This window comes from Periplaneta americana, chromosome 4 (assembly GCF_040183065.1).
Source record: "Periplaneta americana isolate PAMFEO1 chromosome 4, P.americana_PAMFEO1_priV1, whole genome shotgun sequence".
In the NCBI taxonomy this organism is placed as follows: Eukaryota; Metazoa; Arthropoda; class Insecta; order Blattodea; family Blattidae; genus Periplaneta; species Periplaneta americana.
The window spans coordinates 149,328,347-149,343,283 of NC_091120.1; the positions used below are offsets into that span (position 1 = coordinate 149,328,347).

Here is a 14,937-nt window from a genome sequence, read left to right on the forward strand (position 1 = left end):
ACTGTGCAAGAATCAGCAGATTTATCCATCCCATTAATGTGAGTGCCAACATTTTTTTTTTATTTTGTTTAGTTAATAAGTTAAAGATTATCCGAACTCTAACAGCCTTGATTTATTAAAAACCGAAAATGAATTTTTTCTATTAACATTAACATAATTAGTTAATACTAATATAAAATTAAGTGAATTAAATCAATTTTAAATAATTAATTTAAATATAAATAGGCTATACTACTGGTATTAAAAGATGCTTTCAAAGGGAACAAGAGTAAGGTGGTCCGCGGAACTGTTGAGACTTAAAAAAGTGGTCCCCATTTCAAAAAAGTTTGAGAAACGCTGGTCTAGATGAAATATACACAGACGAGATTTACAATATAGTCTACTAATACAACACATAGTTTTAGTACCAATTTCATGAAGTGTTATTGAATGTCATGAATTCATCTACAGAATAGAAGGCGTGAGAAATTAGGCACTTCTTTAATTTGGCCCTAAATAATTTTATGTTTTGAGTTTCATTTCTTATATCGATAGGGAGGCTATTAAAAATGTTTACTGCCATATAACGCACTCCTTTTTGATAGCACGATAGACTTGCCGATGGAGTATGAAAGTCATTTTTGACGTGTATTTATGCTATGAACTGTTGAATTAGTTACAGAGTTTTCACGATTACATACGAGAAAGATTATTAATGAAAAGATATACTGACAAGCCATGGGCATTATTTGTAGTTTTTTGAAAATAGTCCTACTCTAATTACTCTTTTTTGTAATAGAAATATATTGTTACTATCTGTGGAATTTCCCCAGAATATTATTCCAAAACTCATTACTGACTGAAAGTATGCAAAGTATATTGTTTTTAAGGTATTGATATTTACTATCTTTTGCATAGATCTAATAGCAAAACAAGCTGAATTTTGTTTGGCGGTAATTTCTTTAATATGATTTTTCCAGTTTAACACATTATCGAATTTTAAGCCAAGAAATTTGGTTGTTGTTGTTGTTTCTAATAGGGATCTATTGTTAATTTTTGCGGTAGAAATTTACGAGGTTGAATTTGGACAGGATTTAAATTGAATTATGTTAGTTTTGTTACAAATTAATACTAATTTATTGACTGAGAACCAGTCACATATTTTGAAGAGAATTTCCTCTGTTGAAGATTGGCATGTGTTGGAGTTATTGACTGTAATTACTATACTTGTGTCATCTGCAAATAATATGGGATGACCTACATCTTTTATTAGGGGGGGGGGCAAGAACATTTATAAACACTAGAAAAAGTAGGGGACCTAATATTGATCCTTGAGGAATATTGATCTTGTGGTTGGAGATCTAAATACTTTCATCAAACACCACGCTTCTCTCTTTTGCGTTAACCTGTCACCCATTGCACATAACTTACTTGAAATAAAAAAAAAATAAATAAAATGGGCCTATTTCTTTTCCATGAGAGTGTTAACGTATTGTTTACATGCCTTTTATAACTTATAAATGTATTAGAAGACAAGGGCTTATAAAACAAAATAATGAAATTATAACAACGTATTTCAAAAATCTTAATGCTACCTGAAACACACATTGCTTTTATTAACAACAAACTGAACTATAACATAGAAAGATTTAACTGAAATGTTTAATGCTTTTATATCCTGTCGTTGTTCAAACCTCTACTAATTATTCTAATAATTCTTTCATTTTTAGTGTAAATTTAAACCACTTCCAATATTATCACAGACAGAGGTCCACGTAGTTTACCTCCCTATGTTATGCAGAATGGAAATATTTTGCGGGAGATGAATTGGTAGACGATGTCCAATGCCATGTCAGCTTGCAGAATCTTAAATATTCTCATCCCAAGAATTATAAAATTGGCTGTGTACATGTTCGAGCAGCCTCAGATCTGAAGTCGTTATGTCCTAGGCTGAAACACAATTTGAACTTCTTTTAACAAACTAATAACTAATAATTTAATTCATGTGTCATAAAACAGCTGAGTTAAAATGATGAATGAGGAATAAACCAAAAATATAAAAACAAATAAATATAAATGTAAAAGTAGTTAAGTGAAGAATAAAAATTGTGAAATTTAAAAAATATACGATATCAAGTGTGGCATTGTATGTCAATAGTATTTAAGTGTGCTTAAATGCGACAGGCTCATATCAGTAGATTTATTGACATGTAAACGAATTCCTGCGAGACAAAATTTCGGCACACCGGCGACGCTGATATAACCTCGGCAGTTGCGAGCGTCGTTAAACAAAACATAACATTTACATTAAGACAACGTTCTTTGGTCATTATGACCTTGTTTTTTTATGCACACGGTAGGAGACAACTGACTAGGAAAGAGGAGAGAGGTCATACTTACCCCCGATGAATTTGTAAAAGGAGCAAGTAAAGATTAATGCTATTGGCTAAGGACCGTTCGTTATGGAGGCGCATTACAGTCGGCTAGATGAAAACGGAACGTGTTTATTACTGTTGAGTCAGAGACATCAAATAACAGTGTGAATAAAACCTAATTACGATTGTCTACGAAATATGTTAGATTTCTCATGATCATTTCACCATATGAGAAGACTACAACTCCCTACCTTCAATAGGAGGCCATTCCCTTGCAGGGTTTCAATATTTAATTTTTAATTTCTCATGCTACCATTGTGAACATTATTTTAAAAGATTCCAAGATGTGAAAAATATATATTTTTTTTAAGTTTATTTATATACGCTTTAACATCTATGATCACATTGCGTGTTTAGGATCTCTGGGTATATCGACTATTGTTGAGTTTCTCTTTCCATTGTCGTTTGTTACAGATGGCTTATTTTCATGTAAGTGATTTAGATTTTGTTTTAATAATTATGATATTAGAGATTAAGGTGGTGTTGAATCATAGTACGTAAATTTCCAATGACTGAGAGAAATCATAAAAAAAAACCCAGTCAGATTGGCCGGCCACGGGTTTGGACCGGGTCCTCTCGAATTCAAGTCTCAAATGTTACCATCTGAGTCACCTCGCTCGGTTAGTAGAGTTCTTTATAGCCTTCTGGGTTCTGGAGTATAGTATACCATGCTTCATACACGTATTTAGTTTCAAATTTTCCACTAGGTGGAATCGTTATCGAGCACTTCTTTTCTTTGTTAGTCAAGCTCCTGACATCTCTTGGCACCAACAGGAAGCACAAGAAGATCGATTCAATCATTGCAATACGTATTTCAATTATTATTTGTAAATGAAAATGGCGATCAGCAACTCAACGCCAAGGCACCGTATGACATGCTTTCGAATACAAGTAAACGTTATATTTTAAGGGTAAAAAATAATATTATGTGCAGAGGCCCGAAGTATAGTATAATATACCTGCATTTGTGCCCTAACTGTAACCTGCAAAATTTTTTCAGCATTTTTCCTCATGTCAGTGACTTTTTTTTTACCTTAAAAATAAAACAAAAAAATGTTTCAGGACTCAGGAGGATAAACAAAGTAGCGCGATATTTTCGGCCTTTGAAAGTACAGGACGCATTCTTTCTTGTTATAACACCAAAACTATGACAATGTTTTAAAGTCACACTTAAATAATATAATATTTCAAATAATTTCTTGAGAGGGAGAGGAAAAAAATGTGTACATTTTTATGAGGAAACGACTGAGCAAAAACGTCTTCTTAGGTGCAGAGTTTTTAATATTGTGTGATCAAAAATTTGAGCCTAAAAACTTATTAAGAAAATTCTTTTAAAACTTCGTGAAACAATTTTGTGTTTCTTTTCTTGTTTGGTGTATTTTTTTAAACTCCGCTCTAAATTTGATTAACTTTAACTAAAGGACAGAAACTAACATTGATACAGCGGAGATGAAAATTCTGAGAAAGTGAACACCACTTATTGTGTCGATATTCACTTTATAACGTGATGTAATGAGTGGAAATAATTCCCTAATCATAAATAATTTAGTCAAGATTAATAATCTTACTGACAAAAAGACTCGTTTCTTTGTAAAATAGCCTCCATATCATGACGTTAAGTGCTACAATTAAGCCGGTGTCAAAAATGTACAAATGAGGACGAATTTTTAAAATCAATTTACTGAGACATTGTAATTTTTGTTTCTTTCAAGAGGATACTGCAACAACGCATGTTGCCAATATTTGTTTACGAGCAATTCGTGATGTATTTGCAGACGAACTGATATCTGATAACTAGAGACCGTCTTCTGTCCCAGGGCGTACGGGGATAATGTTAATAATTGTCCATACACTATTTTGGCGTAACGTCATGTTTAGCGCGTGGCACAAGTACTGTAAAGGAACACTTGCATCTTGTTTGTGATGCAGTTTACGTTCGATTCATGATTAAAAACTAGACCTAGAAAAGACTGTTGAAAATGCATTCTAGTCATAAAGATTGATACTACGATCACCTTTCCTACAATTTAAATTATTTGCTCATTTATTTATTTGATTTATCTTTACTGGTACTGGCAGAGTTAAGGCCATAAGGCCTTCTCTTCCACTCAACCAGTAACCGGCCTGGGAGCCGCAAGCGATAGAGGCACCGAATGTCTATACTGCTTGGTCCGAAGGGTTGTGGGTTCGAGTCCCAGCTCGGGTGTGGATGTTGTCTTTGTATTAGTTTAAGTAGGCCTAAAAGAAAACAGGAAAATAAAGACAACTTTGGAAAATGCCCTCTGACCGGTAAAATTAAAATATAAAAATATAAATATGCGTAGAAAACATAAATAACATCAATATAGAAAATAATGGAATAGGAACAATAATAATAATAATAATAATAATAATAATAATAATAATAATAATAATAATCACTATAATAATAGTAAGAGCAAAATGTAGGTGTGTTTAGATACATGTAGTTCTAAGAGTTAAACAATTACAATTTAGTGTTAAGTAAGACAATTTGGATAGAAAGAATGATTAACATAATGAAGGAAAATTGATACATTGAAAATAAGTGTTCTACAAAAGTAATATTTGAAAAAAAAATCATATTCTAAAACGAAAAGCAGTCTCTCTGACAATCGAAATAAAATTGAATTCAAACGTAAATTTATTAGGCACTTGGTCAGTAATTGAGGCTTCCAGATACGACTTTTTGTAAATGTTCTCTTATTCTAACACAAAATATTTCAATCCCCGGTAATTTCATCTGTATATAATTATTCTACGTCTAATTTATATTTCAGTAAAAAATTCTTCTTTGTTCTAAACTTCAATAATAAATTTTATTGCCTAGTCTTTATTAATCACGTAACCTTTTAGAATTTTTATTGTAATTGTAAATTTAATATTAATTTCAATTTACAACTTTAATTATATTATTAATATTGTAGTATTTGTAATTCCCTGGTAAACGGGAAGAGAAGGCCTGATGGCCTTATCCACATAAGATTAAATAAATACTATAATTTATTTATTTAATTCGTTTTTTGTTCCGTTATTTTCCCCATAACACCAAACATATGTTAGTCATGTGAAAACCCGTACCATTTTTATCATAATTTTCCTTCTTCTTTTCTGTTTACTTAAAAATTGTGTTTATTGTATGCTCTGTCCTTTACTATCTTTTTATTTTAATGCTTTCATATTTTGTGTATGTCTCACTCATTTTGACTTAGCCTACTGTTTACATTTTATATATGTTTCCATTTATATTGACTTAATTGTTTACATTGTATTATGATTAACTCTCTCACTTTTTTGTGTACTCGTATATTTGGTATATTTACAGTGTCCTTTGTACCAAATTTTTACTATTGGTTGGGTGTTAGAGATGGCCCTATGGCCTTAACTCCTCCAGGTTAAATACCACCAATACTATTTTTATTATTGTTGTTTAGTCAACTGTCCGAAGACAAATCTAAACCTCACAAATGATGCCAAAAAGCATCACTTATGAGAAAATTAGGCCAGGAGATAATGGGGTAGGGTGGCCAGTTCCTTTCCCCCTCCATTGCATACATCGTAGATTAGCTAAATGTGACACTGATCAGACTTCAGATGCATATAAATAATAATTGTAAACTTCATCTTACGATGTTGGATGACGTATATACGTCCGTTGATGTGACATATTAATGAACCATGGCATGATTGTGACTACTGGGTGTTCAGTTCAAAATGTGTCATGGCTCACTGTATGCCGTCATGTGGCTAGCCGATGAGCCTAGAGATTTCAATCTTCCTACACTTCCGCAGAGGTGTATAACCTATGAGGCAGAGAAGTTGCCTAGCAAGTACGGCGTTCATTCTGAAGAGTACGTACCGATACGTACGGTAACGCCGGTACTGGCAGGAATGTGAACTGTTTGGAAATACGTACTGTCGGGATATGGGGAGAGGGTTAAGACGATTACTTACGTATTTGTTGACATTAACTTCGACGGTCAACATGGACACGGAGCATTTGATTTGTGTTGTGGAATGTTACCGTACGCAACCGATGATAACAAATACCCTGCGTACGACTTGCCGGCGCAAAACACAGTTCGAAAGAGGTTATGGTAGCACACAGACCGTACAGACCGCCATCTGTTGCTACGACGTTCAAGTTATACCGTACACGTTCTCAAGTTCAGATTGAAGAACGCCTTAAATAATAGGCAACTTCTCTAACATATAAGCTGAAACTCGCTTCAAATCGGTGACCCAACAACAGTGACGTCATGACACACTTTGAAATGAACACCCAGTATATAAGTATATAAAATTCATAAATAATAATTGTTCTTCCTCTTACACATATCGTCAAGTGAGATGTACTGTCTGAGAATAAAGGTACATACCAGCCAGAACCTCAATCGGAGAATATTATTATTTTATTATTATTATTATTAGTTGACAGTATTATTATTATTATTATTAGTATTATCTATTTATATTATATATTATATTTTCTACGCATATTTATATAATATATATATATAATATTAGTATTTATATAATGGGCGAATCCAGAAATGCATATAGAGTGTTAGTTGGGAGACCGGAGGGAAAAAGACCTTTAGGGAGGCCGAGACGTAGATGGGAGGATAATATTAAAATGGATTTGAGGGAGGTGGGGTGTGATGATAGAGACTGGATTAATCTTGCACAGGATAGGGACCGATGGCGGGCTTATGTGAGGGCGGCAATGAACCTTCGGGTTCCTTAAAAGCCATTTGTAAGTAAGTAAGTAAGTAAGTATTATATATTTCAAACAAAATGCTCCAAAATCATGATTAAACATGTTCCTAATGTTTGTAAATGCTTAATTTATCTCCCATATCCACAAATGTTATAAGATTTTAATTTTAACTAGAACTTCACAAAATTGCTTAGTTGTTTTAATTCCAACTCACCAATGGAGGAAGGTATATGTCATCAATATCCTCCATGTAATCAATGGCATCGTGATATTCAACATTTCTAGAATGAGAGGAAGACGTTTGTCTAGCACGAGATTTCCAAATTGAACCCTCATGCAAAATGATGGAATGTTGATTCGACGTTTCCTTACAAATTTTGTGCAATGTCATTTGTTTCGAATCAGCTGGAAGTATTTCCATTTCGAAACACAAACTGTTTCTAACATCAAGGAACTTCTTAATCGCTTCATTATGCACCGTGACACACACTCCTGGTTGAAGAATGTTTTCTATATCTTCCATGAAATTTCGGACTCTGAATATCATTGATATGATGTCCATTTGACTTTTATTTGTGCCAAGAGTGAATCTGTACTTATAGGCAGCGGTAGTCTTCTTCAAACCAACGTGCACCACTGAACAAAAGAAGTTATTTTTGGCATTGCATAATATGAAGAACAACTCGTTGAAGGCAAATATATGGCCGCAGTAGAATTTACCGACAGATAAATTATTAATCATGTTCTTAAAATCTCCGATCACTACATTGATATTTCCTTGACTGTGTTCACTTCTGACATGAGTTTTTATGTCTATTATCAGACCTTTCCATTGGCAATTACTGTAAGAGATCATGCTGAAAGGACAATTTCTAGTCTGATACATACATTCTGAGTAATGAAGAAGTTTTTCTTTCAACGATACCGTTTGAGAACATCCCACATCCTTATATTTACAAGGATATAAAAGATAACTTGCAATGTTCTCCAATTGTAAGTTCCGAGTTCCTGTAATACTTCTCTTACAAACGGGACATTTTCTCATTCTTGGTCTGCATGTTACACAAATGGCATGTCCACTTTGGCACATTGAGATGGGAGGCTCCATGTACTCATAACATACAGGACATTCCAGCTCTCTGAGAATCTTCTGGTCGCTGCATGTGGGCTTTGAATCCATCTTCGTAGGACTTCGTTCAACCCTAAAAAATTAAAAGCATAGAGTAGCAATAATATTGATGATAACTCTAGTATTAATATTGATATTTTTCCTAAGATAATGCGTAAAGTTACCGTTATCAGTGCGTAAAGAGAGCCTTTAAAACACAATAAAGTAAGCAATTACTTTAGCACTGCTATTTATTTTTCGCTCAGCCAAATAAAATGCAATATTCAATAACTAGAAGGATGGGTGAAGCAGAGAAAAATCCTCTCCGGCACCGGGCTTCAACCCGGGTTTTCAGCTCTACGTGCTGACTCTTTATCCATTAAGCTACACCAGATTCCAGTTCCGATGCCGGATTGAATCCTCTCAGTTTAAGTTCCAACTCTTAGTTTCCCTTTAGTAGCGAACCCTGTGTCACAGATGTGTGACAGTTGCACAATGTCCAACATACTATGTGCAGAGGTGCACTCATTACGAGTGACTAAGTGGCCGGGATCCGAGAGGATTCAATCCGGCATCGGAAGTGGAATCCGGTGTGGCTTAGTGGATAAAGCGTCAGCACGTAGAGCTGAAAACCCGGATTCGAGTCCCGGTGCCGGAGAGAACTTTTCTCCGCTCCGCCCATCCTTCACCATATGGTAATGCAGAATTCCTGCACGGAAATATCATACGTACTTCGGTACATAATAATAATATTCAATAAGAAATTTTAATAATGCATTACCTCGATCTTTCATGATCCAAATACTACAATTAACACAAATAAGTAAAACACATTCATATTTACATTTCCGCATGTATTATTCTGGAGTTACATCTGTAGTACTCATTGCAGCAAGATGTAGCATTCAACTTTTCCTAACCGCTTTGTGGATTATATGGCCGGTTTAGACGGCCATGAATTGTGATCACGAACAAAGCAGATTGTAATTCAATGAATATTTAGTGCTTATTTGTGCTGAGTTTAGACGGCCGTGAAATTGAGATCTTATAACCTCCCAAACTTTAAATATTTATTCAATGTAAATATGTGCTGTCGTAGAAAAAACATTGCATGGAACACATTTGGAAAGTTATCTTTTGGGAACGATTATAAAGTTTGTGAAACAAGGCGAAGTCAAGTTTCATAAATTTTACACTAGTGCCAAAAAGAGAACCTTTACCAACTTGGTTATGAAACAAAAGGTATGAATTCTTTAAGATTGTTTGAACCAAAATGCAACACTACTACAGTATTTAATCACAGTAGTAATTTAGACCCAAGAATATGTAACAAATTTATATTTAAATATCCTAATCTTGTCAATTCTAATAGTTCTAGTATTAAATTCAAAAAGTTATGTATGGATTTTATAAAAATTGTAAATGTAAATTTATACATTCTTATTGCGTAGTAGAAATAAGACAAATTGTATTATATACTTCTTAAATTCAATTCAGGAATCCGCCCCTGAGCACGAGTTCTACTCCTTCAGATTGAATTTATGGTACTCTGTTATCGAGTAGGTATAGAATTATTTCAAGAGGCACAGGATTATGGCCTCCCCCAAATCGACTGATGCTTTGCATTATTTCTTTTGGGGTTACTGTAATAAATTGTGTTTGTTAAAAATCCTACAACAGTAGAAGAATTAAATAATTACATTCCAGAAACAATAGATTCAATCTGAGAAGATATGCTTAAAAACGTTTTCGATAATATGTCTGTAGATACACACAATAACTGAAGCCCGCATCGAAATGAACGGCCATCATTTTCAACAATTTGTTTAAATACCTAGATTTTGATTATTTTTCAATTTAAATGCCCTTTCCATATTGTATGCCAATATGCTGTATACAGTGCACTATTCACTGCATAATGAATACATCCGCCTGAATAGTTCAGTTAGTGAGTAAAAACACTTATTAATACTGTAGGCCTACTGTATTTTGAGTAAATGAAATCCTAACGAAAATGATGAAACTGAAAATCTTGAGAATTTATAGTTTACGTAAATGCCTGCATTACTTTTTTTTCCTTCCTATACCTAGTAAAGTGATTTGTTTGTATTTTACTCTAGTATCATTAAACTCCGGTCGTGGAAGGGGGTAACATAGTGTTTCCGGTTGTCAACCGTTAATCCAAAGGAATAGCCAGGTTAATATTAGAAATGTTCGTAAAAACAAAATGATGACCCGGTACTTTCTCATAAAGAAGTACTGTTTGCATACTAAGCATTGTACATGATTTGCTACAAGCCTACATAAGAATAGATTCTCCCATTCTAAATATATTAAAAAATCTAGGCAAAGTAGATTCAGCGCGGATCATGTCTATGGATTTAGATGTAACCCTTCTCTTGGATTTTAAGGGCCGTATTCATAGACATTCTTAGCGCGGGCTTCCGGTGGATGATCAGCGAACTAACGTTTTCGTATTCATAAACCAATGTTAGCTATGTGATATTGAATTGAAAGAGGAGAATTAGGAGGACAAATTTAAAAGGTACGCAAAACGCGTCCTTGCAAGAGGTTCGGGGCTGTAAGAAACTAAATATGTGAGCTCCAAGCCTGTTGGCCACTAGTCTCACTCCGGGTTACGCTGCTCCACTGCTGGAGCTCTATAAAATACCTCTATGGTATGAATCCTGTACAAGTAACCACTCGATAGCCGGGGCTAGTTTAGCACGCTCGTAGCGCGGGCTAGCGAAATGTCTATGAATAGCATCCTAAGTTCTTAAGTCTACGCCTGCCAAAGTACTGTGCTAGCAATTCGAGACACAAGAGGTCCTGGACACGAGCTCGTGGAAAACCTGTGGGAGGCTGGGAGCTGCCACCAGTGGCCGAGTTAGCCACGACTGACCTACATACGTAACAATTCTCAGTAATTTATTCTCACGAAAGTATGATTTGATATACCTAGTTGTGGTGGGAACGACATGCTGACTGACTTAGTAAGAGAAACGTCAGGTGAATTCTTTGAAAGGAAGCTAAATTACTCGTACCTTCACAAAGAGTAAGATGTTTGGATTTCGGCAACCAGCCAGGGTTCGAATTAACGATGGGGGATTCCTCAGCTCGTCAAGAAAGAATTCCTTCCCTTCCAGAGAAATATTTTCCACCTCTTCTCATAAATATAAGTATGTAATAAAAGCAATAACATTCCAATGCAATTGCTGGAAACGCACACTTACAATGTTCTTTCACAAAAACACACTTCGACTGAATTGACGTTTTTTTTAAGATAAAATTAATTCTATAAATTTGGCAGGGAAGTAAATAATTACCTTTTATTTCGTTAAACTGGAGAATTTGCTACGGTAACTTTGAACCGTGCCATTACGGTTACGACCAAATTGAACTAAATAGGCCTACACAATGTCGCCAACATAAGGACGTGACATTGGTCTGTAACATCGTTAGAAGGAGAATTTATCGCTAAACTGGAGAATTTGCTATGGTAGCTTTGAACCGTTCCGTTACGGTTACGACCAAATTTAACTAAATATACAATGTCGCCAACATAATGACATAACATTGGTCTGTGGCGTCGTTAGAAGGAACTTTTTTTTCTCTCTCTACCTCCTTCGTTCTGAAATTACTGAGAGATAGCACCACTGTTAGCGACAAGATGTATTTGCGTAAATATTGCGAGTAGATTACGTGGCTTTGATGAGGGACTAGCGACATGAACAGTTTTGCTGTGGCGCATGCGCGGACCTCTCATGCAGTGGCAGCGTGATCCTTACTTGAATTTATTTTCATGTGTACATTCTAGATCAAATCAAGAAGATCCTTTCTTGCTCCGGTTACACAAGTTGCATATACGAAGGTTAGGTTTAGTTAGTTCAGGTTTTTATTAACCAAGTCCGCGCATACATAGACAACCAAGATGATCCTGTGGATCATAGCCCTTATGATAGTTTTTGTTTCGTAATATTCATAAACAATAATATGATGAAAGCGGTGAATAATTTCACGGTCGCTAGAAGTTTTCTTCATAAAAGACGAGGTATTTTCTCTAGACCACAAATACAACGGCAACGCGGTCATAATTACGTACTTAACGCTTTGGCGAACATTAATCGGAAATTTACTTTCCTTCATTTTAATGATATTCCCTAAAACACACCTTTTCCCCCTTTATTTCCGTGTGATAACCTATTTTATGATATTACTGCATCTGAATTTTCTTTTGGTCCATTCAAAACACCGCCGTTGTACTGCATAAACCTTGCACTTGACTAATGGAGTGAATTATTTAAGAATATAATAGCGAATTTTACTACCACCATTTCGATTGTCTTTTGTTTGACACGACTCGATACGGCCCGGTGACTAGTGACCAGCGAGCAACGTCGACTGCCGACGTTGGTGTACCGTGCGTATTATCCAGTTGTTCCTTTTATTTCCATGTTAAGCGTTATGTTCGTGTCCCTTAACCATCTATTAATAAGGCGGTTTTTGTTTTATTTTGTAAATCAGCTCTTTACACTATTCTCCAGGAGATCGCGACCCACATTTTGGGAAACCACTAGTTTATTTTAATCTAAATGAGGTTTTCTATAAATGGATTCTTTTATTATTGGATATCGCTTAATTTTAATAAATTTTATGCTCGGGCATGCCGAAATGTAGTAATTATACACCTGGTAGCAGTCCTTTAATGCATGTCATTAAAGTACACCTACTCAAAGTACAGGTGTTCAGCTAATGACAACTCAACTTACAGGTGTTCAGCCAATGACAAGTCAGCTTTGTACCGTTATAAAACCGCAAGTATCGATTATTCTCGGATATGCAATCGAAAGAGAATTAGCGAAAAGTCACGGAGGCTGGAAATCCAATACTGTCGCAGAAGGTTGTTCTGTTACTATAATAATTAGCGTTAATTGTAAATAATATTCAAATAAATTCAATTTGTCATCTCGTTTTTCAATGTCTAATTTAATTTCAATGTTATATCAAAATTAATATTTAGTTTACTCTGTAGGTTCTTATAGGCTATCAACGTTAATGTGGACATCTTTTTCTCGGAAAAAATCAATACTTTCGCGTCTGCGCACATCTCACAATTTACGAGGTATTGCTCAAGGTCAGTTAGATACAAATAAAATGAATAATTTCAAGTTATAAATATGGTCGAGCATAAAAAGTCGTATGAAACTCGCCTATAATGGTAATTAAGAAGCGAGTATGGATGTTTATGAAACGAGCGCAAGCGAGTTTCATAATTTCCATACTCGCTTCTTAATTACTATCATTATAGGCTCGTTGCATAATGTACTATTAATAAACGATGACGTCACAACACGGCGGCAGTGACTCACAACATGGCCGACGAAAAACAATACAAGTAAAAAAACTATCTTAAAACCAATAACTACACACAATTTCACGACATCCCATTCTGGAACAGAGGCCATCCGCTTTTACTGAAAGAACGATAACACCAAAAAAATTTCACGATATTCCATTTTGGAACACAACCCATTCGCCCTTACTGAAAACAGAATATCAACACAATCCCATAGGCGAAATTTCAGCATCTCCCTACACTATACATGGAGGATAAAACGCACTTAAATCATTGAATTCACAGTATTCGACTTCACGTCAATCAGAGATCCCCTCAACTAACCAACTAACCTTGTCACATACCTCGGCCTCATATCACTTAACTATCCCCTCATTTAACCCATCTAATTCATAACCGTAGCCCTCATACAAATTTAAAGCCCAAATTAAATATAAATAAAAAGAAACAACGAAGAGAACCACATACTGTACACGCTCAACATGCATAAATACCAGGCACTTCCATGTTCATTATATTATGACGATTCAGAATTGTTATCAGAAATGCAATGTTCACTCCTTCGTTTATCCCCTCTCGGACCAGCAACGGAATCCATAAAAATCTAGCCAACATAAATTCTCATAAACTCACTACCGATATCCTACAATCAAACACACTCTAATTATGTACTGTAATGCAACACCGGCTCTTATCACTATCGCTACATTTATATTAACTTAATTTAGTAGGCCCATCAATAAAAACTGTACATCCCTGCATAGGTCACACAGTCTGACACACACAGATGCCCTCGAGCAAGCCTGCATATTACCATCTGATAATACATGTCATGATCATCTGACAGCATACTTCAATGTCAAACGAATTTTGTTTCTCGCATAATGATAAAAACCAAATCACTGCAAGGCTTGTGTAAGTCTAATATTAATATCAATGCCTATGTTACTCTTAACTTACCTTAAATTCCCACAAACCACTCCTTGTTAAACGGCATCAGTTACGTTCGAATAGCGCGTTACGTGTATCAGAAGTACGTGCAATGTAGAATGGTAGCCTGTTTCTATTATACCAGAAAGAATTATTTTATCTCTTGAATGTTCATTAAACAAACGACACGAAGAACCACGGAAATAGTCGAATGCATTTCGTTGAGCATCGGGCTGAAGTCAGTGTTGGCAACTTTGACATTTTAAATCTACATAATTTGACACAATATGTAGGGGTTTTGTACGTAATTATAGGAAACATTAACATCGTTCGAAGAACATACACTCGCACACGCACATACACACAGTCAGAAAATTAATGCATAGACAAT

At 35.0% G+C, this 14,937-nt stretch overlaps 1 long non-coding RNA gene across 1 annotated transcript; it reads right to left on the bottom strand.

The window, feature by feature from the left end:
* Positions 1–822: 822 nt before the first annotated feature.
* Positions 823–14,706, bottom strand: LOC138698886 (uncharacterized). The gene is made up of 3 exons (XR_011331982.1): positions 14,577–14,706; positions 7,367–8,354; positions 823–1,929 (listed from the first exon to the last, which is right to left on the bottom strand). It is a non-coding gene; the product is annotated as an uncharacterized lncRNA (long non-coding RNA).
* Between the last annotated feature and the right edge of the window lie 231 nt (positions 14,707–14,937).